Source organism: Gopherus evgoodei, chromosome 10 (genome assembly GCF_007399415.2).
Source record: "Gopherus evgoodei ecotype Sinaloan lineage chromosome 10, rGopEvg1_v1.p, whole genome shotgun sequence".
Classification (NCBI taxonomy): Eukaryota; Metazoa; Chordata; order Testudines; family Testudinidae; genus Gopherus; species Gopherus evgoodei.
The window spans coordinates 45,774,317-45,797,513 of record NC_044331.1 but is presented as its reverse complement, the minus strand read 5'-3'; the positions used below and the strand labels follow the sequence as shown (position 1 = coordinate 45,797,513).

The 23,197-nt window shown below is 50.5% G+C and overlaps 1 pseudogene; it reads left to right on the top strand.

Moving 5' to 3' along the window:
- The first annotated feature begins 3,755 nt into the window (after nucleotides 1-3,755).
- LOC115658758 lies at nucleotides 3,756-18,249 on the top strand (annotated as a pseudogene).
- The last annotated feature ends 4,948 nt before the right edge of the window (nucleotides 18,250-23,197 follow it).

Here is a 23,197-nt window from a genome sequence, read left to right as displayed (position 1 = left end):
ACATGAGCAGACAGAGGATTGGAAATAGGTCCCACAGTCTCAGGATACCCCGTCAGCCAAACTCCTCTCTCTGGTCTTGTAGATGGCCATTTTGGCCAGTGCTAGGAGGAGTCTGACAAGGAGGTCCCGCGACTTTGTGGGGCCGCGGATAGGGAATGCGTAGATAAAGAGATGAGGGAAAAAGTGCGGCCAAAAATGCAATAGGATATCTAAGAGGAGCCGGAATAGTGGCTGCAACCTGGAGCACTCCAGATACGTGTGCCAGGATCTCCCTCATGCCCCAAAAGGGGCAGGTGTCCAGGACAGGGGCAAACCATGCCATGAACATGCCCATGCTCATGACTCCATGAAGGAGCCACCAACTGACATCCCTGGTGGGACTTGGGACCAGGGTGGAGTAGAGGCTGGCCCACTGGGGTTCCTCACCCTTCCAAAGTGGTAGAAGGTCCTGCCACTTCATGTCAGAGCTGGACACAAGGATGAGGATGCGAAGAGTGTGGAGCACGAGCGTGTGCAGATGCTTCCTCAGTGCGATCCGGAAGTGAACTGACTGCAAGTTGTGCAGCCAGCTCTCGGTGAAGGGGTGGGATGGCCAGGTAGGTCCATGGGGCAGGGGCCCAGTGAAAAGGTCTGGAGGACCTGGGGTGTAGGGTGGGTGAGGAGGTCCAGGTAAGCCTGAGCAGTGGGCAGTAGAGCAGCCCTCACCTCCTGAAGTATGAGGGCTGGAGAGCCCCATGCACTGGGCAAGCATCAGGGGATCCAGCCAGTTTCCCCAGTTGTAGTCCAGGAGGTCTCTGGATCTGGTGACTTCTGCCAGGACCAGCCTCTGTCGCACTGAAGGGGACTCTGCCACCTGCACATGGAGCTGGGGGTTGTGTAGCAGTGGTACTGTGAGGAGATCCGCCAGCTCGGTGGCCGCCACGGACCTGGTTGCCAAGACCAGTTTCCGGGTCCGGAGGAGGTCCTAGTAGAAGACTGGCAGCCCAGAGAGGTCTCACGGAAGACCTCTTAGCTGGAGATAAAGGAGCTGCCGGTCATATTAGAGCCCTCAGAAGTGGTGCAGGAAAGCGTGCGCCAGTATGCTCCACCCCAGACTACGTGCACCATAAAGAAGCCTCTGCAGGGCCTATAGGCGGAAGACGTGCACCTGAGGACTTCAGGCCTCTACCCTCCCTCTTGCAGGGGCAGGTGGAGAACCTGTGCAAAGACCCAGTGCAGTCCTGGCCAAAAGAACTCCAGAACCAACGTCCAGAGGTTGACCAGGAAACTCGGGGCCAGGACCAGGGTGTTGAGGCAGTGCCAGACAATGGACAGTACTAGTTGGTTCAATACTAGTGACTTCCCTCGGAGTAGTCCCGTCCACCTCTGCAGCCACTCCTATACCCTGCCCTCTAAATCTTGCCAGTTCTCCAGCAGAGATGGATGTGTGGCAGAAAGATAAACACTGAGATAGAGCAGCGGACCCGTGCCTTACCGGATGGCCTGAAGCACAGGTGGGGCAGATCTCACCTGCCACCTGTCCCCAGCCACTAGACTAGAGTTCTTGACTCAGTTAACCCGGGCAGAGGAGGCTGCCGAGTAGATGGCCTGGCAAGCCTCCACCCGCACCAGGTCGCCCGGGTCCTGGACTGCGAGAAGCACGTCATCGGCATATGCCAACAGGACCAGCCACAACTCTGGCTCTCACAGCACCAACCCCATCAACTTCCAGCAGAGCAGACAAAAGAAGAGCTAAGCATACAGCTGACCCAGCAGTGGACACCCCACCACACCCCTCGCCTAAAGCTGACCGGCTTAGTCAGGGTCCAGTTGAGCTTGACCAGACACTCCGCAGAAGCATACAGCACCTGAAGAAACTCCATAAACTGGGGCCTGAAACCGAAGGCTCGCAGAGTACCCAGGAGATACCTGTGGTCCATCTGGTCGAACACCTTCTCCTGTTCTAGAGATAGGAGGGCAAAAGACAGACCATCCCTACACCCCAGCTCCATGAGGTCCTGGACCAAGTACAGGTTGTTGAGGATGGTCCAGCCCAGGACGGTGTATGTCTGGTCAGGGTGGACCACATCCACCAGCACGGACCCCAGCTGCAGCGAGATGGCCTTTGCTATGACTTTGTAATGCGTGCTGAGGAGCAAGACGGGAGGCCAAGTCCTAAGGTTGCAGGGATCCCCCTTCTTGGGAAACAAGGTGAGCACAGGTCACCCAGGCCTCCTCTGGCTTTGAAAAACAAACTATTCTGGGGGAGGGGAGAAATGGGGGCAGATGTGCGGAACACGTTGGGGAAAACAACTCAACCCTGAAACTCCACTCCAACCCTGGAACGAGAACACCAGTTTTGGAACTTATCTGGCTAGTTATGTGGATATTAGAGAGGACACAAATTTCCCCTTGAACAGATTTCAGTTTCGCACTTATTCACAGTGGAACAGTCGTTGAGCTAGACTGAGAAAACAAGTGACCAGGAATGCTGCTGTAGCCCAATGGGAGGTGTGAGCCCCCTGGTGTCTGGTCCCTCTTTCATTATTTATCCACAACAGAACAGCTTGAATGGGAGAGCAGGAGGAAGCCCAACATCAGAACTCCCCCTAACTCAGTGGTTCAAGTGTTCTTCTGAGAGATGGGAGACCCTTGTTCATATCTTTTCTCTCCCCTGCAGTAGAGAGAGGGAATCAAACCTGGGTTTCCCACATTCCAGATAAATGCTCTAACCACTGGGCTAAAAGCTCTGAGGTGGACACCATGTCCTGTTCTAGTGGAATTGTGAGTGGGGCCCAAACCTATAAGCAGCACACCCAGTGGATTGGGGCCAACATGTGACTTAGGCAGCCAAATGACTAACTTCCCCTGGCTCACGGATCACTCTGGGCTTAGGTGGGAGATAGGTGTCTGGACTCCTAGAGGGAGGCAGCTGTGCATGTGCCCAGAGGCTGAAACATGGAGGAAAAAAGGGAATTTTATACTGTAAAAACTTAGCTGCTGCTGAGTGTATTTAGGCACCTATGGAGTTTGTGGATCACAGTGGAGCCAAACCCAGGATTTACAGGCCCAAATCATAGAATATTAAGATTGGAAGGGACCTCAGAAGGTCATCTAGTTCAACCCCCTATTCAAAGGGGAACCAATCCCCAGATAGATTTTTACCCCAGTTCCCTAAATGGCCCCTTTAAGGGTTAAGCTCACAACCCTGGGTTTAGGAGGCCAATGCTCAAACCACTGAACTATCCCTGCCCTGCAAAATCTGGGATTGAGGGACCTGGGTCCCTTTGTGGTGGAGCCCACCCTTAGCCTTCCATTGAAAGAAACAGGGCAGGAATTTCCCAAACTGCAGCTGATGAACTGACCAACAGATGGGGCAGATTCCCATTGGCCCTCCCATTTCCTTGCTCCAGGGTGTGAGCAGCAGGTGTGATTGGGCCCCAGCTGCCTGCAGATTAGGGAAAGGTGTTAATTACCGGGGCAGTTGTGGGCTGCCTTTAACTGGTATAAAGGCCCCAGAGCAGTAGGTTCCATCCATGTTGGGTCTGCTGCAAATAGGCAGCCTGGGCTTTGCTCTTTTGTGCTAGGTGGTCAATGGGGTGACCAGTTACAATCCCTGGGATTTCTCTAGGAGGGACTCAGCCATCAGGAGACCCACCCCCAGGGCTGAGCCCCCTCGCAGACAAGCCCATGTGTCTTGTCTTGCCCAGCCCTATCCCTGGGCTCATGCTTCCCAGTCCAGAGCTGTGTCCCTGCTGCAACCTGTTATGCTGCAGCGTAAGGTGGCTCAGATGGTGATCACTGGGCACAGGGATCTGTTTGGGATGGGGAGACTGATCAAAGCTGCTGAGCTGAGCCTTAGCCCAGCTGACTGCCGGTACACATCCCTTAATGCTGTGGAGAACACAGTGATCTTTGTAGCTGGGCTCCATAAATGTGGCAGCACCTTGCAGGTACGGATTCATGCAAGCCAGGCACCCATACTGATCCTTAGCATCACTGCTGCTGTCCTGTCTGATGGGGTTAAAAGTGCAGTGGGGGAGGGAACAGTGGGTGGGGGTGTGTGTGCGTGTGGTTTTTTTTTTTATCCTGTCATTGACAAGCTCCCTGTTTTTCCTGGGTGCTTCTTCCTATTCATGCACCAGTCAAAGAATTCCACCCTGCTCAGCATCTGGAGCAGGCTCACAAGTGGAGCCTGAAGCGGGTGGTCTGGTGGCTTAGACAGACTTTACTTCTGGCCACCTCTGTCCAAAGTTTGTCTGGAGACTCTGCAGATCAGACCACTCGACTGAATACATTGATTGGTGTTTGGCTGAGCTCTACATATGCTGTGGGGGAGAGAAAGAGAGAGAGGGTGGGTGGCTTCCTGAAACAGTGCTCAAAACTTACCTGAATGCAGTTAACAGATTAATCCCCGCCCCCCAGTATATTGTCTTCCTCTTTCACAATGTGCACAGAGGAAACTTGTGAGTAGTTGTACAAAATGGCACTACAGTGGCTCTAGTATTCTGATGGCTGCTCTAGCAGACTGAGTTCTGAAGTTCCCACTTGACTGGGCACTTGTTGGAAAACATAGGTCTTGTTTCTATCTGGCTGAGGCTTGTTCTCAAGCTCCTCTCAATGGCTTTTCAAACACCCATGTATATTAGTGTTAACCCTTCCACGTCTGGTTCTTCCCAGATGACCCCAGACTCCTCGATTTACAGCACAAGCCTGAACTATAACCCCACCCTTGCCAGCAACCCAGTGATCCTGAGAACTAATCAAGCTGTGATTCCTATTGAGTGTCACTATCCCAGATGAGTGTCTGAGGTGCTCAGGTCCCCTCCCTCCCATTCAGTCCCTGTTGTGGGATCTGGGTCAGTGACTGAGGTTTGCTCCTATCACAGGAAGGACAATGTGAGCAGTAAAGCCATCAAGCCAACCTGGGTTCCCTTCAGCTCCACCCTGTCTGCAGAGAGGAGGCTGGGTTTCTTCCTGTGCCTGATGAATGGTAGGTGGGAGGAGACTTCAGGGGAGCCCAACCCTGCCTGCCTATCTGTCCTGCTCACTGTGAGCTTGCCTTCCAGATGACTGGAGTGCTGAGAGACCCTCCAATGGATTCCAGCTGGGGGAGGTCATGCATATCCAAGCTGATGTCAGTACTGGGAACCATGTGGGTCTGAGGCTCTTTGTGGACAGCTGTGTGGCCAGCCTGACCCCAAACAGGGACTACTCTCCCCACTATGCTGTCATTGACTTCAATGGGTAAGAACTGGGAGCCCTTTCTAGTGTAAAACAAGACTGATCAGGGACTCACTGACCCTTGGTTCTTCCGTGTAGATGCCTGGTGGATGGGAAGTCAGATGACACCACCTCAGCCTTCATATGGCCCAGGCAAGAGACACTGCAGTTCATGGTGGATGTGTTCAGGTTTGCAGGAGATGCCTGGAACTTGGTGGGCTCCAGATTTCTGCTCCAAATCAATTCCCCTAGGCTAAGCAGGTGTTAGTGTCCCCTGGGATGGTCCTAACCCCTCTTTCATTTCCCCTCCAGATCTACATCACCTGTCATCTGAAAGTCACTGCAGCTGAGCAAGCCCCAGATTCCTTGAACAAGGCTTGTTCCTTCAACAAAGCAGGCAACATGTGAGTAGACTAGAACCCCATCAGGAGAGTGACTGGAAAGGCAGCTTAGAATAGAGAACTCTTCTCTGTAGATGAGTGTTCCTGTTCTGTTGCAGCTGGTTTCCAGTGGAAGGCACCAGAGACTTCTGCAGGTGCTGTGAGACTGGGAACTGTGGGTTGCTTGGAAGACAGTCCAGGAGAGCAAAGTCTTTGAATAGATGGCCAGGAGATCACTTCCAAAAACATGTGGTTTCCAGACATGGTAAGTTCTATTTCAGCCACTCCCCCGGAAAGGTGTCTGGCTTGTTCTAGCAGTCTCACTTTGGGATGAGAACACCCAAAGACCAGTCAAACTGAAAACTTAATGGGTTCTTGCTTATGCCTCTCCCCCAAACAGGGATTCTTTCTAGGAGGGAAGCAGAAGCTGATGATGTAGTAGGACCCCTATTCATCATGGATGCATATAAAGGATCTGCTATGATGTCCCTGGATCCATTGGAAGCAGGGAAGGCAGCCTCCCACAGGAGATGGCATCAGAGGGTATCTATTTCCTAGCTTATAGGAGGTCCCTAATGTCTTCAAGTTGCTTATGTGTTTCAGCTGGCTGTCTTGGTCTGTCAGTAAGTGCAGAACTGGCTCAGCTGCTGGGTTGAAGCACTCAGTGGTGGTTTGAGAAGCAGAGGTTGATTGGGGATTTACAACAGTTTGGTATGGATAGCAGCAGCATTAGTTCAATGGAGCACACAGAATGCTTCCAAAATGCTGCACTCTGTGACTTGGCCAAGTCATCTTGGTGGACTTAACAGGGCAATGGAGGTGGATAAATTCCTAGTCCTGATTCTAACTACCTGTATCTCTCTCATGGGCAGGAGAGAAGGCTTGGCTGAGGTTGACCATGGTGGCTGCATAGGTTTTTACCTACCTTTAGGGGGCCTCCTCCATATCTAACTGCCACAGTTTCATTGTGGGAGCTGTACCTTCTGTATAATGTAAAATAAAACCCCTTGCAAGCTGAGACTGGTCTGTACTGACTCTGTAATAGGGGCAGCCCTTCAGCTCAATGGGCACACGAAGGGAAGGATAGGGAGGAACAGGAGGCTCCAAGGTGATGCTAGCTACCTCCATGTGGGGAGGGGAACTATCACCTCATCTAAACAGAATTGTCCATTGACAAAACAAACATTAAATACGTGCCCCCCCCCCCAATGCAGCCCTAGCAGTAATTAACTAGTTTGCACCACTTTGCGCAAACCGGTTGTTTAAATTTTGAAGGAATTTTAGAACCAGTTGTTAACCCACTTCCCTGCAAGGAATCACTGCAGCTTTGATGGGCTCTGGCCAGGAAGTGATGTAATTCCTCCTCCGGCTGCTGAGGGTGCTGCGCTGCAGGAGCCATGTGGGCCACCACCTAGCCCTGGGCATCGGCCCTGTTGCTGCTGCTCCTCCTCCCCTGGGCCTGGGGCTTCTGCTGTTGCTTGGTGGGTGTCCTGCTGCTCCAAGCTCCTCTCCCTCTGAGTACCTGCCACGCTGCCCACAGCCAGCCCACCCCGCACCTCCTGCCCCATGTCCACTGGTGCCCTGCTGTTCCCAGGGCAGTAACCCTGCATACCTGCTTCAATGAGGGGAGCAACTGGGACCTACACATGTACACACCCTAGGGTGACCAGACAGCAAGTGTGGAAAAATTGGGATGGGGGAGGGGTAATAGGAGCCTATATAAGAGACCCCAAAATCAGGACTGTCCCTATAAAATCAGGACATCTGGTCACCCTAGCACACCCCCAGGGAGTGGTGGGGACCCACACATGTGAAATGGCACTCATTTCTAATTCAGGCCCTTTTTAAAAAACTTTAGGTGGGGTTAACATACAGCTGATGTGTCAGGCGTCCCGGTTCTTAAATCGCTGTCCGGGAAGGAAATACAGATGTATTTGTTTTATTTAAGTATGACTCCTAATGACTCAATACATTGCCACTTTTTATGGTGACTATAAATGGGGTGTTCTCCCTCTCCCAGCCATCATTCCTCTGCATGATATGGCTTCCAAGGCTCTGACTTTGGCAGGGTAGCTCTACAAAGCCCCCCTAAGTGATATCTAGGGCCACAAGTATCTCAACAGCTTAGCTCAGTGGTGGTTGCTTTAGTTAACTGCAATGGCCAAAGTCATGCCCAGTGCCCCCTCTGGGCTATCGGTTGACCTAGCCCTGTGGAAGCTCACAGGGGAAGCATCTCAATGACTGACAGAAAGAGAGAGCTGGTGTTCAGAGGCCCAAGCCAGGGCCTGAACCCCTCCTTTCAGGGGGTTTTAGAGACAAACCTCAGAAGGGCAAAACCAGCCATATACCCTGCCTCCTCTGTCCCTGTGGCAGAGATCCAATCTCCCCTACACATACAGTTCCCCTCTCATCATTTCCCGATATACCTAATGTACTTGTAGGTCCTCCACCTGTTTGTTCCTCACCTGAGAGCTCCCAGCTGCTGACTCCTCTCCCTGCAGGATGATTCATTTCCAAGAACACAACTGAATTTATCTCTGACACCTGTGTGAGGCAGAGAAGCCTCCCTGGCTCTGTTTCACACAGGGCAACAGAGGGTCCTGGAGGTAAGGTGAAACTGAGGGTCCAGCACCACAAATCCTTAAGTGATTTTTGTCCTGCATCCCACAGGAAATCTGGCCAAGATGGCATAGATCCAGGGCCGGTGCAACCATTTAGGCAGACTAGGCGGTTGCCTAGGGCGCCGAGATTTGAGGGTGCCAAAAAGCACCCTCAAATTTTTTTTTAAATGGTTGAGCAGCCGTTGCTGCTGGGACAGAGAGGGAGTCTGAGCTGCCGCAGTCATGCCTGCATGACCGCCGGCAGACACCACTTATCACTCTCTGGAATGTTCAGTGTCCCCCTTAGAAATGCCAACAAGCTTATTCAGTGAAGTTTTAATGTACTTGGTGCATGCTATTAGATCGTCAATTAGGCATCAACGAGATAATTTAAGAGCAAATGTCTTTTTGTTTGAAGTACCACTGAACACTAATCTGTCCATTGCCCTCTCCCTCCTGTGTTACTGCTTGAAGCAGAATCCTGGGTAACAGTAATGGGGATGCTGGTAAAACCTTTTAAAATATTTCCACTTTATAATGCCACATTTTTAATATTAGATCCCATAATTTCAAGGCATCAATTTCCCCGTTTAGACAATTAAATTGCAATTGTCGGCATGAACATCATTTTAAAGCTGGGTTTTGAAAATCTAATTTAACTTCAAAAATTAATGACCAAAAGATGGGCACGTGAAGTAAGGTCAAAATAATTAACTGAGGGTCTAGCATTCACTCCCAACACCGCAAAAGAGCTGAGGGATTTCCAAAGAACTCCAACACCACTACAGTGTATCATTCAAACGTGAGAACATAGTTACTACAGATAATAAATAATAAGTTACCTGGGTTGGAAATAGATCTTTGTGGAAGGGAAAGCAGGAAACTTGTCTTTTTGATTACAGAATTATTTTGCTTCTGGATCCATTAAAATCATAACCGATTTTTTGGGGGAGGGGATGTGGGGAAGAAACTCTTTTCTCTACTAGGTTTGTTTATAGGCAGCTGAAAAGAAAAGTTAACTGGCTTTGCACAGAACTGAAACCTAAAGGTCTCTCCTCCCTCCTTCTCTACTCTGACCCCTCTGGGCTATTCCAAGTTAATTGTCATCTAATTGCCCAGCAAAGAAAGAGATAGTGGGAGCAATTAGGCATAGCCCCCACCAGTTCAGGAATCATTAACACAGTACAAAGATATGTTGCATGCTTTCCGTGCACCCAGGCCTAATGAGGGACTGGGGGCAAGAGGAGCAGGGCTGAGCCCCTAGGGAGTGAGCTGCAGAGAGCCAGTGCCCAGGAGGCTGAGAGGGCAAGGGGCTGCAGGGGCGTCCCCACTGCTATTTAAAATGCAGATCCCGCAGTGGTACCTCTCCATGGGACAGAGCCGGTTCCTCACAGAAGCTTCTGTCCAACAGCTCTTCCTTCTGCAGCTGCTCTTTGTGCTCCAGCTCCATCCATGGCAGCTGAACCCCTTCCCCTGCCTCCAGCCAACCCCTCATCCCCTTCCCCTGCCTCCAGCCAACCCCTCACCCCCTGGCCTGCCCACAGCCAGCTTCACACCTCCTGCCCTGTCTCTAGCCAGCCCCACACCCCTGTATCCAGCCAGCCCCGCACCCCCTTCCCTGCCTCAACCAGCCCCGCACCTCCTGCCCTGCCCGCAGCCAGCCCCTGCTGCACTTCCTGCCCTGCCTGCAGCCAGCCCCACACCTCCTGTCTCCAGCCACCCCTCACCCCCTGCCCTGCCCACAGCCAGCCCCTCACTCCCTGCCCTACATGCAGCCAGCCCCTGCTGCACTCCTTGCCCTGTCCGTAGCCAGCCCCACACCACCTGTTTCCATCCAGCCCCTGCTGCAGCCCCTGCCCTGCCTGCAGCCAGCCCCACACCCCCTGCCCTGCACGCAGCCAGTCCCGCACCCCCAGTCTCCAGCCAACCCCACACCCCATCTCCAACCAGTTTCGCATCACCTGCCCTGCCCAGAGCCAGCCAGTCCCACACCCTGTCAGGTTATTCAATTATTTTCATTAAATATGTGGGCTAAATAATGAAATTAATAAATTCTCAAGCCGAATATGAATTAATTCTAATGAACAATGCCACATTATGCAGTATTCATTTTTGAAAGTTTATAATAAGCAATGGTCTGGGGGGAGGGGTGGGAGCAGAGGGCGCAAGGTGGAAGTTTCGCCTAGGGCACAAAATATCCTTGCACCAACCCTGCATAGATCCCTTTCCCTGGGCCCTAGTTCATACTACTCAGCACAGAACCATATTCTGTCCTGTAATTCCTCCAGCATTGCCAAGCAGTGATGTCATCAGGTACAGTTGTTTGCTAGGCAAATTTATCTTTGTGTCCTAGTGCTTTTTAGGAATCAGTCTAGAGGATTTTAGCCTCGCTGTACAGACCAGCACTGCTGTTTGGCCTAATCTTTCTGCGAGGCAGTGAGGTTCAACTGAAACTTTCTTTTTCCCCCACAAGGGCCCCCGGATCTATTTCTGCCCCTGCCAGAAATGAGCCTGTGGAACTGCTCTCATACCCTCATCTGCTGATAGTCAGGCTCATCTGACTTCCCTCCCTGATAGTTCTTAGAGCAGATGCACTATTTGTTTTAAAGAAAAACTTACTTGCAGCCTTCACTAAACTGATAAAACAGAAGTTCCAGTGTGTGAAGCTATTAACACGTCTCTCCTTCCCCCCCCCCCCCATGGTCATCAGGAATATTTGAATACTGGACTCTCAGAATTCCCCTACAGCCAATACCCCTGGAGCTAACACATGCTGCACAGCTGCTTGTAAAACAGCAGTGGGACTCTGCCTATTATCCCTGGAGTTGGGACAAAAGAGGGGGAGCCAGTGACTAGAGTACATCTATTTAACATTGATTCAGAAAGGCTGGGTGGATGAGATTTGGGTCTGTTTTATATTAGAGGGCTGGGTTCTAGTCTCAGGACTGTGCTTACATAGCCTAGGAGCTACAATTGACCTGAATTTTATGGGTTGTTAGTTACGGCTCACTACTGATTGCATCCGACCAGAAGATTTATAGGTTCTTGTCCAATTCGGACTCCAGGGTCTAATAATTCAGCGAGTTCTATAACAGGAGAGGACTCTCAGGATGCATGGAAAAAGCACTTACACTGAGGCCAATACCAATCTGATAAAAACTGAGATTAACAGAAGAAAAATAAATGCTGTGAAACTTATGACTGTAAAAATTCCAAAACTGCTGCATCTAACATTCCTATTATAAGAACCTTAATCTAACATACTCTCACCCTTTCTTGAGGACCTGGTAATAGGAGGCGAAGGACCAGCCTCACTCCTGGCATGCCCAATAACACAATGGTTCCAGCTTCTGTAATGGTTAGGAGTGTTGAGTAGTTACACTGTACTGCACAAGCTGAACTGATAGTGGGATGGAAGACAGAATGATAGGTAGATAAAAAAAATCCTATAGGAGAACAAAGAAAAGAAAAAGCTATTTCAGATATCCTTACATGGTATTTTGTAGGATCCTGATGCTATGTAATTCAGGCCCAACCTACTATACCCAAATCTTATTTCTGTACCCTAAGAAATGTATGGGCACCCTTATCCTTTAGGTTAGTGGATTATGACACTTACTCTACACATATTAATAAGGATTGTCTCACTCCAAAAACTGCCAACCTAGACTCTCTGGGTGACTTCCAGGTTTGCGGTGTACCCAGCAGTCACCAACCACTTGCAGACACTGGATAAACCTGTTCAGTGTAGGATCTAGTTCCTCCTTTCAGTTCCCCAAAGTTCAGGGACCATTTCTATCAGTGCCAAATGTTGCCAGCCTTTATGCCAATTTATTTGTAACTGATCGTACATTTAGCTGATCTTACAGGCCAGTAGGTTTCTTGCATTTCAGCAAAACTTATTCTATGTATAATTATTAGGAAACACATCATGTACCTCAACACAGCCTCATTTCATATGAATTAATACTGATAAAATATAAGAATCATATATGAAATGGATTAATTCAGCAAGAGAAACATATTATTGGATATGGCTGGCTGGATTAGTAGGATATAATATCTAGCAAAGTAATCCAATGGGCTATATTATTTTACCATTACAGTGGGAGGGAATGATAGTTGCTTTCTTCTACAGGAGGGGTATGATCAATAATGAAGGTTGTGAAGTACACTTTCCATTCATAGCTGTCGGGGGAAAATGAGAACTGAATGCATGGGGTCCTGTCTCTCAGCCAAGCACACCTATTCCTAGAAGAAGGGGTATTTTGTATGGCTGTCTTTCTTCCTCTCTCTGCATATGAAGTTCCATGTAAGGGCTCATAGCATTCCCATGGACTGCTTCGCTGATCCAGAAATGAAGTTGAACTTTCTGCGGCTGAGTTTCTGGAGCTTGCTTTTGGTACAGGACATTAGATCTCCACAGTCATATCCCAGTAATCTCGGTTTTATTTTGATCCATGCTATACTTCATCCCTATCTCTCTGTAAAAATAGCATTATACTATTTAAGAAACCATTGTGGGTGAAGTGGAGTACCTAGGGCCTCAAACAAGTTCAAGTTTGCATCACAGTCTGCACCCCAACCCTGGAGCTAGAATACCTATGTAGGTGGATTTCAGAGAGGATTCAGATAGAGACCATATTGCAAATTCAGCTTTGGTGCAGCTGTCACTGCCCCATAATGGAAAGTCCCTCTGGAACGCCTCATCTCTTATAAAGACCGTACAGCCAATATGTTACAGCCATATCAGAGTTTCAGTCTTTAATTAAATTAAACATGACCGGAATCTCCCAAAATACAACTGATGAATTGACCACCAGCTGGGGCTGATTCCCATTGGTCCTCCCATTTCCCTGCTCCAGGGATGGGCAGTGGGTGTGATTGGGCCCTGGCTGCCTGTAGTGCAGGGGAGGGTGTTCATTACATGAGGCAGCAGGGAGCTGGCTTTAGGTGGGGGTATAAAGGACCTGGAGCTGCAGTTTCCCTCTAGACTGGGTTTGCTGCAGGCAGGCAGGATGGGGCACAGAGGCAGCCTGGACTTTGCTCTCCTATGCTGGGTGGTGGTGGGGTGACCTGTTACAATCCCTGGGATTTCTCTAGGAGTGACTCAGCCATCTGGAGACCCGCCCGCTTGTCAATGAGCCCATGTACTCTCTCTTGCCCAACCAGGAAGCAGTGCAGTGTGAGGGGCTCAGCTGGTGATCACTGAGCACAGGGATCTGTTTGGGACTGGGAGACTGATCAAAGCTGCTGACCTGAGCCTTGGCTCAGCTGCCTGCCAGTACACGTTCCTTAATGCTACCAAGAACACACTGACCATTCAGTTCCCAAATGGGTTTTGCTTTGTGCCTCCATGTACTCTGTGAAAGAGCTGTGAGTATCTCTTCTACTAGCACAGACTCAAAGCTAAGGGGATGGAGGAATTCTTGGTGTGGTAATAAGGCTTCACCTTTGGAGACATGGGTTTAAATCCAGTGTGGGGACTACAATATAAACTAGTACCCAGCCCAGAGCCACCAAAATAGCTAGACTTCTAACTTCCGTTGACATTAGGAGCCTGAATACCTTTCTAGCTCTGAGCCCCAGTGAGCAGTTGGCTTGAATGTCCCAAGGCCCATGCAGGTGGTCAGCCTGGTGTAATGAATTCCCACATCTGAGCTAAATGCAGGGCACACTTGTCTGGGCACACATATGCCTTGTACGTGGGTTGAGTTATCAACTTGCATGGGATACGCCCTAGATCAGAGGAACTCCTATAAGAGCTCCTTAGTTGGATCGTATTTAACTCTCTGCCATGTGTGTAGTGGCAAGTACCTTTGGCAGGCCCTACCACCCCTTAGCCAGTCTGATCTCTCTATGGGCCATCCGTGACCTCCAAAGCCTACTGCCCTAGGTCCTGATCCCAATCTCCCTTGCAGTGATAAAACCACCACCGGTACAAAGGATCTCTCAGCTTCGTATCCCTCTTGGGAGTGACTCCTTTGCCAGGAGCCTCTTTACACTAACTGGGCCTCCTGACCCACATGCAGATGTGAACTGCAAAGTCAGGGGGTCTCTTCCAGCTCACACTACAGCTGCACTGAATCTCCTAAATAGCCCTCCTGTGCAGTGTTTCTCCCTTTTCAGGTAGCAATGGCAGCTGGGCTTAAGTTGTGCTGCTCCTGCTGGGAGATGGTGACTCTCTTCCAAGGTGACTCCATCAGCCCTGCAAATAGCTGATCCCGGCACAATCTCTCCTTCTGCAGACAGAGGGAGAGATTGTGCTCTGTAAACTGAGCAAGCTGAGATCCCACTGTGGCCGAGCATGTCCTGGGGTACTTCTGTGGCATTTCCTAGGAATGGGGCACTTGTCGGAAGTATTTGAGCTGAACTCAATCTCAGTAGCTTTTCAGAAGAACTACTTGCTCTTAATCCTTCAATGTCTCCTCCTTCCAGCTGACCTCTGACTGCTGGGTATACTGTACAAGCTGAATGCTGGAGCCCTTGGTATAACTAACAGTATGAGCTAAAGGCAGTGAACCAGAGTAGGCCTGGCCTTGGCAAATACCACCACACTAGGTATTGCTGAATTCCATCTAAGCACATTCCTGACTGGAGAGGATGGTACAGAAACACCCAGATCTCTCAAGTAACTACCTAAATGCATTCCTAAGAGACGGTACAAGAACACATCGACCCCTTGTAAGATAATGAGGGGATGACAGCAGGGCTGTCCTTAGCCATAGGCAGAATAGGCAGCCGCCTAGGGCACCACTAGGTCTGGGGGCACCGCTCTGCGAGAGCCTGAACAGACGAGAAGCAGTGGAGCATGTAAGAGCAGGGCTGCTGGGTCCTAGAGAGAGACGAATGCAGCACAGTCTGAGGGAGGGGACTGGCTGCTGGTGTCTCGGGGAAGGGGTGGGGGAAGGAACTCACCTGTGAGTGTGACTCTTTCCCCTGGCGTGAGGTTAGGCAGGCTCTGTGGCTCTGGCAGTATCCTTTGTTGTCCCCCATAACGTCCATTCTTCTCCCCTCTGCCCCACAGAGCACCCTACCTGTTTCTCCCTTCCCCCCCCCCCCCGGAGCATCCCTCTCTTCCCCCTCCCCTCCATCAGGGCTGGGTTGGGTGAGGTGCTGGGGGGGAGGGGAGGCTGGCTCGCTGCCTGCTGAGGAATGAAAGTGAAAGTAACTCACTTCCTCGGCAGGTAGCCAGGATTGGAATGGTCGCACAGGGCTGGGCTGGGGATAGCCAGATAGCATGTGCAAAAAATCAGGACAGGTGGTTGGGGTAGGGTGAGCAGATGTCCCACTTTTATAGGGTCAGTCCCAGTTTTTGGGTCTTTTTCTTATATAGGCTCCTATTCCCCCCCACCCCCATCCTGATTTTTCACACTTGCTGTCTGGTCACCCTAGATAGGGGTAATTGGTGCCTATATAAGACAAAGCCCCAAATATCAGGACTGGCCCTATAAAATCAGGACATGTGGATCTGATCACCCTAGCTGGGGAGTGCATCTCTCCCCTGGGCTGGCACTGATCCATCTCATCTGAGGGGAGCTGCACAGGGCAGGATGAGTGCTCCGTCTCTGAGATGGGTGCCCTGTCCCTGAGATCAGATGCTGTGCTAACTTCACCATGGTCCGCTAGGCTGGTGGTGGTGCCCATTGGCGTGTGATCGAACCTGAGGGTTTGATGCTGCTGTTGCCACTCTGCACCCCAAGAGGTGGATTTTGGGGTCCTACAGTTTTTCACCTATCTCCTCCTCTATTGCAGCTGTTGGACCAGCAGGCTGGGGGGTGAGCCAAGCATGAAAGCAGTACTGTGTTGCCATTTAAAGTGTCATTTAACAACTTTGTTTGCCAAAAATGCTTGCTAACAATCCTGAATTCAATTTCAATATATTTTTTTGAAAAATCAATATCTTAGCCAAAAACAGAAAATTAAGTTGTTGACCATGATTTGTGACAAGTTTGGTATGGGGAAGGGAGCGGGCCAGTTTTCATCAGAGAAACAAAAAATGTTGACTGACTTTTCTATAGCCCTGTTACTGCTAAATAGAGCCCTCCAACAACTGTAATATGCTCATCTCCTTACTAATGTATAGAGCAGGGGTCGGCAACCGGTGGCACACGTGGCAAAGGTGGCACGCGAGCTGATTTTTGATGGCACGCAGCGGCGAGCTGAGCGGCTCAGCCCGCCACTGCTCTGGGGTTCCAGCTGCTGCCCCATTGGCACCCAGAGTCCCATCTACCGGCCCCCCTAAGCACCCACTGCTGGCCTGGGGATCCCCAAGGAACCCCAGGCTGGCAGCGGCTTAGCAGGCCGGAGGCTGAGCCACTCAACCCACTGTCGGCCTGGGGTTCCATTCACTCAGCTGGCAGCGGGCTGATGGGACTAAATTCAACGACATAGGAAAACAAGTGCAACTAATGACAGAGTGCAAGAGCCTAGAGCAGTGGTCCCCAACCTTTTTCATCTGGCGGGCGCCAGATGAAGGACCGTGGTGGCGGACAAGCATCTGCTGAAATGATGCCAACTTTCGGCAGCATTTCGGTAGATGCTCGTCCTCTGGCCAGTACGTGGGTGCAGTGAGAGGCCCCTGCGGGCGCTGGGGCACCTGCGGGCACCACGTTGGGGACCCCTGACCTAAAGAGCCTCCTGAAGCCTGGTGATCATTTTGATTTAAATGGACTTGAAAATGTACGAAAAATTGAGTTGTTGCCACATGCAAAATCGATGATGGACATTGTACAGTTTATTCATACCAGCAAACTTGTTGACATATATCCTAATGTGTACATTGCCACTCGTATTCTACTGACAATTCCTGTAACAGTAGCATCAGGAGAACGGAGTTTTTCAAAACTAAAGCTCATTAAAAACTATCTCTGCTCTACAATGAGTCAGGAACACATGACTGGTCTTGCTATTCTTGCAATTGAACAAGACATCACTTTGTCTTTGTCATATGATGATATTATTACTGATTTTGCAGCCAAAAAAGCCAGAAAGATTGCTTTTAATTAAAAACTAATCCTTGTTTCAATACCTCTTCATATAAATTTCCAATAAAATGTTGACAAATTTTAAAAAATGATATTATTTGCATCATTCTGTCAAATCAGAATTTCTTCTATAGTGTTACTTCTTTAGTGCTAGTCCAGCAGCATTACAGTGTGCTTAATTAAGTTAAACTGGTTTTAATAACATGCATGTGGCAAGTTTTCCAGTACTATAAGCTTATGTTTGTGTTGCTAAGAGCAAGACAGGCACGGGGGCACCAGTTTAATAATCTCGCCTCGGGCACCATAAATCCTAAGGACGGCCGTGGATAACAGGATAACAGATAAGGATGTTTTGTTCAAACTAGCAGGAGAGGATAAGGGCGGTAACTAATAACAGCTGGAGTGTAATATGAAACTTGTTTGTATCAGTGTGTAAAAGGAGAAGTACTCGGTAGGGAATCTGTGTATCAGCTGTGGGGACAGGACCCTGGTGTCCTGACCTGAGTCTTTATTTTGTCATGGGCATGGATGTTAGTATCTCTGTGACCTGTTAGACTTGGCACTAGTACCATGCTTTGCTGATGATACTCCTGGCCAAGCACCTTCACCACCCAACTGAGCCTGGGGTCTTTGGTTCTGAATAACATTGAGGTCTGCTGAATCGGTAAGTGGCGTTCTCTGCTAGTGCAACTGGCATCAGAGTGCCAAGAACAGCAATGCTGGCAGCAGTAATTCTGCAGCATCAGCAAATCTCTGCAGCACTAACCTTGGCAACCCTCACATTGCTTACTTGGTGTTAGCTAATATCTACTGTGGTGTTTTGCCAAGGCCAGGCCTACTCTGGTTCACAGCCTTTGGTTCACACTGTTACACCTAGGGCTCCAGCAAGGCCTGACCCCAGACAGGGACTTCTCTTCCTGCTATACTGTTATTGACTACAATGGGTAAGAACTGGGAGCCCTTTCTAGTCTAAAACAAGACTGATCAGAGATTCTTACTGTCCCTTGGTTCTTCTCTAGGTGCCTGCTGGATGGGAGATCAGATGACACCATTTCAGCCTTCATATCCTCCAGGCCCAGGCAAGACATGCTGCAGTTCAACGGTTTGCCGGAGATGCCAGGAACTTGGTGAGCTTTCGGCTTTCTGCTCCAAGTTGATCTCCCAGGCTAAGTAGGGGTTGGTGAGTGTCCCCTGGGATGATCCTAGCCCCTCTCTTCCCACTTCCCTTCCAGATCTATATCACCTGCTGTTGGAAAGTCACTGCAGCTGAGCAAGTCCCAGATGCCTTGAACAAGGCTTGTTCCTTCAACAAACAGGTGACATGTGAGTAGCTGGAGTAGGACCCCATGGAGGTGGGGTTGGTGGGAAGGGCAGCCTGGAGAGGAAAAGTCTTACTTTAAGTGACTTTACCCCTTCTTCTGGTCCATTTGGTCTCTGGGGGAAGGTGTCACTGTCTGGAGTGGCTCATGACTGTGAGGGTCTATCTCAGGGCAGACTGTCAAAGACAGGGCAGACACCCCAAACTGATGGTGTTCTAGAATTAGATTTCACCAAGCCAGTAACAAATGTGAGCTCCTTGATCACTATAACAGTCTTGCCCTGGAGTCACAGACTCTCCAGTCTATCTTGCCACCCAGACAAACTGGACTTGGTGATAAATGGTTGCTCACACCAAAAATCACACTCTATTCAAGTTGCTTCCAGTCCTGAGAAACTTATCAGTTACCCCCAGATCAATTGGTACCCTAGATCTTACACCAAGGGCAGCACCTGTAACCAATCCTGTAACAAACTATCTAAAGGAATGTTATTTACAGGCTGTCAAGGCTGATTCCTCACTCTGGCACTTCGAGATTAGAAGGTGGGACCTGCAAGGATTGTAACAATTAATACTGGCCACTCCAGGCTTGTATTAAACTCCCAAAGTTACAGCTTTACTCTGACCTTGGCTGGGTAGATGCTGCTCAAGTGCAAAACCCCTTTGAGAATCCAGGAAGGCACACTTGGGAATTCCTTCCTGTGGATGCCCTTAAGCACTGTCATTCCCCCGCACCCCCAGGGAAGAGCTGAGGAAAAAAAACAAAGGAAATCAGCTGTTGCCACCAGCTAATTAAACAACATGTGCACAAACCTCTTAGGACACAAAAATCAAATCCTGTTCTTAAAAAAAGGTAAATGTTATTAAAAACAAAAAGAGAGAAAATACAGTAACTCTTCACTTAATGTTGAGGGTGGGGACTCGGGTGCCAGGGTTGTAAGAATGTCCCCAGGGGCAGGACATGGGATGGGGACTCGGGTTCCAGGACTGTAAGAATGGCCCTGTGAGTAGGGCACGGGGGGGGACTTGGGTCCCAGGACTGTAAGAATGGCCCCGGGGGTAGGGCACGGGGTGGGACTTGGGTCCCAGGACTGTAAGAATGGCCCTGGGGGTAGGGCACAGGGTGGGGACTCGGGAGGCTGGGTTCAGTTCCTCTCTTGGCCCCAGGGTTCCTGTGGCCCTTTCCTGAACCTGGGCCTCCATTCCCCACCCCCTACATGGGGATAGCATGTCTCTGCCTAGAGGGGTGTTGGGAGGGGAGTATCCATTAGTGACTGTGAGGCACTGGGTTCCTATGGTGACAAAGGTCAGATAAGCAGGGCCCGACTTTCAGTACAGCTCAGCATCCACCTGCTCTGCTCCTAACCCAGTGAGCTGAGCTCTTCTCAGCAGTGTCCAGAGTGGGGCTGGGAAGGTCTCCAGGGAAAGGTGGCCCATGGAATGTTTTTTCTTTTGCCTCTTGTTCCATGCACAGCTCGCTGCCTTGGGATAGCCCTGGCAGACACTGGCTTCCAGAGCAGAGGTGCCTTCCTCCAAGGGGCTCTGTTGTGCGGGGCCACGGAGTCCCATCCCGTCCCTGCACTGCCTTGGCCAAGTCACTTAGGCCAAGATCCTCAAAGATATTTAGACTCCCAACTTCCATTGAATTTAAATCAAGGGAAGGGAGGAGCCTAAGTACCTATGAGGCTCTGGGCCTTAGTCTCTCTGCCTCAGTTCCCCTTCTGTGATATGCACTTCCCTCCCTTCCAGGAATGTTGTGAGGACAAATACATTAAGAGCATCAGGTGCTCACAGCCTATGCAGCTGAGGGCTTCGCTGTACCTTAGCTAGCACGGTTAACAGGCCAATGGACATCCAGTTGCTCAGTCACTGATCTCCCTTTCAGAGTAGCCCTCCGGGCAGAGGCAAGCTACAGTGTTTGCTTCGCAGCTGGGAATAGAAGTCTTGAGAACCAAATCTGAAGGCCTCTGCCGCCCCCTTCTGGCAGCAGAAAATTATAGTCTTACCACCTGGTGCACCTTACTTAGGTGGTGCCTCCTTTTAGTGTGTGTGATTGTTTGTCACACTGGGAGTGGTAAGAGCACCTTGACTCTCAGTGGTGGCTCTTTTATCTGCTCTCTTCCTTCCTGGCTCCTCCACTGTTAGTGATTTACATTGAGTTTATTATAGTTTTGCTGCCATGGCCCATCCTAGACTCTAGCACAGGAGTAGGCAACCTATGGCACACGTGCCAAAGGCGGCACCCGGGCTGATTTTCAGTGGCACTCACACTGTCCGGGTCCTGGTCACTGGTCCGGGGGGCTCTGCATTTTAATTTAATTTTAAATTAAGCTTTTTAAATGTTTTAAATGTTTTTAAAACCTTATTTACTTTACATACAACAATAGTTTAGTTATATATTATAGACTTATAGAAAGAGACCTTCTAAGAACGTTAAAATGTATGACTGGCACACGAAACCTTAAATTAGAGTGAATAAATGAAGACTCAGCACAGCACTTCTGAAAGGTTGCTGACCCCTGCTCTAGTACCTGAAGCCGCTGGTCTCTGCTCTGCTGGGAAGGAAGCAGAGGGAGGGACAGGGGCCTAGGGAATAGGAGAAGAAGGAACCAAAATAAGAGAAAGGAGCAGGAATTTGTTTCTCTCCTTTTACTCCTAATGGCGCTAAAAATCTAACATGGCTTTTAGTTATTTTGCATCAGAACCAATAGCACAGTTCTCAGAACAGGCGTTGAGAGATAGCATAGGCCTGGGGCTAGACTACAGCATTGGACTGGGCCTCAGAAGATCTGGGTCCTGCTCCTGGCTTAGGGTTGCCAGGCTGGCTTAGGGTTTCTAATCGCAGAAAACCAAACAGCCCTGCCCCTTCTCCGAGGCCCTGCTCACTCCATTCCCCTCCCTCCGTCACTCGCTCTCCCCCAGCCTCACTCACTCATTCATTCATTTTCACCAGGATGGGGCAGAGGGTTGGGATGGGGCATGAGGGCTCTGGCTGGGGGGTGCAGGCTCTGGGGTGGGGCCAGGAATGAGGGGTTTGGGGTGCAGGAGGGGACTTTGGGCTGGGGCAGGGGGTTGGGGTGCAAGAGGGGGTGAGGGGTGTGGGCTCCCAGTGGTGCCTACCTCAGGCAGCTCCCAGGAAGTGGCTGATGTCCCTCTGGTAGACCTGGGGTGGCCACGGGGACTCTGCGCACTGGTCCCATCTGCAGGTGCTGCCCCCGCAGCTCCCATTGGTCACAGTTCCCCCGAAGTCCCCGTGGCCGCCCCTTCACCTAGGAGCCGGAGAGACATGCTGGCCGCTTCCCAGGAGCCAGACAGGGAGTCTGCCAGCCTCATGCCAACTGGACTTTTAACGGCCTGGTCAGTGGTGCTGACCGGAACTGCCAGGATCCCTTTTTGACCAGGTGTTCTGGTCAAAAACTGGACACCTGGCAACCCTATCCTGGCTTGGCCTCACCTGCTGTGTGATCTTGAGCAAGTCACTACCTCTGGCCCTGTCATGCCTAGTTAGATTGTGACCTGTTCAGGGTAGGGACATTGTGTATGCACAGCACCAAGTACCATGAGGCCCTGATTTCAGCTGGAGCCTCTAGATGCTCCTGTAATCATAGGCAGCGAGTTATATGGCCCATGGTGTCCATGCTCCACCAGTGTTTAGGAATGTGGGCCTGGCTCCACCAATGTTTGGGTTTACTGCGCTTTTGGGGAGCTCTGCTCTTCGAGGGGACGTGGGGTCCAGGGCGGGCTGTGGGGTTAGCGAGGGGCCTGGCGCTGGCAGCAGCAAGCGACCTGGCCCCAGCCCACCCTGTTCTGCTCTGCCCCACCGGCTCCTAGCATCGCTCGGGGGAGGGGGCAGAAGCCTGAAAGAGGTGGGGGCCTGGGGGAAGGGGTGGAATGGGGGTGGAGCAGGGACGGGCTGGGGCCAGGTCTCTTGCTGCTGCTGGCATCAGCCCCCCCACTAACCCTCCAGGCTGCCCTGGACCCCGCATCCCCCTGAAGCATGGGGACCCCCAAAGAGTGGGGCCAAGGGCGGTTGTCCCAGTCTGTCCTATGGACGGACAGCTCTGCCTGGAACCCACATCCCCCTGAAGCATGAGGCCCCCCCAAAGCGCAGGGCCCGGGGCAGTTGCTCCAGAGATGGCTCTGCTTGGACCCGTTCTGGGCACCACCAAAATTATACGAACCTGGTGCCCATGACTGTAATATAAATAATAATAGGAGTGTTAAATGCAGTTGCACAAAAGATTAATATTTAAGTCCTATATAAACATTGCCTTTTAACAAAAACCCGACAGTTTGAGAAATTGGACACAAGAGCTAGTTAAAAGCAAGCTTGTTTTCTCTGCTAGCGTGCAACCCCTTGATGTGATTTTGGGTGAGTCACTTGAACTCCCCATCCCTCAGTTTCCCCATTTGCTGTGAAAGGACGTGTGAGATCAGGATGAAGACAAGGTCTCTGTCCCAGATACTTTACAGGCTAACTATCCAGATGAAGAGTGGGGCAAAGGCTGCAGCAAAAGCAAGCAAAGGAGCAGTGACATTAGCTCGGGCCTTGTCAGCCCCAAGATTAGTGTTTCAATATTTTTATGGCCATTTTGCTCCCGCTGCTTTGAACAGGAGCCCTGGGGCCAAGGGTAGAGAGGTCTCCTGGGACAGTGTTTTAAGGGGGAGAGGCAAGAGGTTGGGTTCATCTGAGAGAGGAAATGCTACCAG